This window comes from Mobula hypostoma, chromosome 14 (assembly GCF_963921235.1).
Source record: "Mobula hypostoma chromosome 14, sMobHyp1.1, whole genome shotgun sequence".
NCBI lineage: Eukaryota > Metazoa > Chordata > Chondrichthyes > Myliobatiformes > Myliobatidae > Mobula > Mobula hypostoma.
In genome coordinates, this window is record NC_086110.1 from 17,272,257 (window position 1) to 17,274,458 (window position 2,202).

Here is a 2,202-nt window from a genome sequence, read left to right on the forward strand (position 1 = left end):
TGCCTATGTTAAACATAAATGGAATTTTTTTGTGCAACACACACAAGCTATTGGAGGAACTTCGCAAGTCAGCCAGCATTTTTGGAGGAGCATAAACAATCGATGCTTAAGGCTGAGATCCTTCATCAGGACTGATGATCTGTCTTGATGAAGACTCTCAGACTGAAACGTCAGTTGTGTATTCCTCTCCATGGATGCTGCCCAACTTGCTGGTTTCCTCCAGCACGTTTTGTGCATTGCTCAGTATTTCCAGCATCAGCAGAATAGAGTGCTAGAGTCATAGAGCACTACAGCTCAGAAACAGGCCCTTCAGCCCATCCGGTCTGTGCTGAACTGTTAGTCTGCCGTTGAACCCACATCCACCACTCTGCTGGCAACTCGTTACACACTTGCACTACCCTCTGAGTAGAAAAGCTCCCCCTCAAGATCGTCTTAAATATTTCACCTCTCACCTTTAACCTATGACCTCTAGTTCTAGTCTCACCTGACCTCAGTGGAAAAGGCCTGCTTGCATTTACCCTATCTATACCCCTCACAATTTTGTATTCCTCTGTCTCATCTCTCTTCATTTGCCCATGCTCCAAGGAATAAAACCCTAACCTATTCAACCTTTCCCTACAACTCAGGTCCTCAAGTCCTGGTAACATCCTTGTAAATTTTCTCTGTGCTCTTTCGATTTATTGATAGCTTTCCTGTAGATAGGTGACCAGAACTGTGCACAATACTCCAAATATGGCCTCACCAATGTCTTATACAACTTCAACATAACATCCCAACTCCTGGACACAGTACTCTGATTTATGAAGGCTGATGTAACAAAAGATCTCTTTACACCCCTGTCTATCTGTGAGGCCACTAAGCTCACCTGTCTTATTTACAATGCTCCTTGTATTGAAATAGGTGCAACTCAGAATATTAGTCCTGCCACGTTCAATCTTTCAGTACCTGTCTTTGTATGTGGGCTGAACATCTACTTTCCCCACAGCCACTCTACTACCTGCCCTGGCACTCTGCTTTCCAGTCCTTTGCAACTCTAGTTTAAATCTCCCTGCGCAGCACTAGCAAACGTTCTCTCAGGGATATTGGTCCCCCTCCAGTTCAGGTGCAAACTACTCCGTCTGCACAGGTCCCAGCTCCCCTGGAATAGAGTCCAATTCCAAAAATCTGAATCCCCCTCGTACACTATCTTTAATGTCCTCACCTCATTTCTTGCACCCTTTTTAGATTAACATCAAATAATGGTATCGCACTGGATACCAAAACAGACATGTGAGAATAAATTTCATGCTCTAGCCATTGTGTAATGAATAATCACCAGAAATCACTGGGAGGGAACCTCATAAGTATGCCTCTGTAAATGGAATGGGACTCAGTGAGATACCATAACCTGGCATCACCCAGTTAATAAGATTAGTAGTAGATTAATGAGTTATACTACTTTAACTAGATTTTCGATAGTGATAGTTTTTACGGAAAATTAAATCTTTCCTGATGACGATATCCTGATACCTCACCGGAAGTTGAGATCCAAAAAGGGGTTCACCAGGGCTGCATTATCTCCCCTTATTACTTAACATTTACTCAGAGGTAATCTTCAGGGTGTTGAACAATGAAGCTGGTGTCCAAATTGGTGGAGTGACGGTGAACAACTTGAGATATGCAGATAACTCAGTGTTGTTAGCTGAGACTGAGGACGAGTTACTCAGAATAGTAGATAAGATAAATGCTGAAGGAGAACAATTTGGAATGAAAGTAAATGCTGCAAAGACGAAGATGATGGTAGTATCACGGAAAAAAGAAATCCCCAAAATCAGTATCAAAATTAATGGCTTAGGCATAGAGCAAGTCAAGAAGTTTGTGTACTTGGGACAGATGGTCACAGAGGATGGGAAATGTGATACAGAAATTAGACGAAGAATTGAGATTGCAAGATCAACGATCGGGAGGCTGAGTGATGTGCTGTGTGGCAAGAGGTTGGACTTTGGGCTGCGTTGTAGAACTTGGAAATGCTACGTCTGGAGCAGTCTGTTGTATGGAGTCCAACCGTGGGCCTTATGCAAGGAAGCGCAACGACGACTGGAGGCATTTGAGATGTGGTGTTTAAGGAGAATGCAGAAAATTAGATGGGTGATGAAGGTCAGTAATATGGAAGTGTTGAAGGGAGTGAGGAGAGAAAAGGAGTTGCTGAAGAATGTGAAGAAA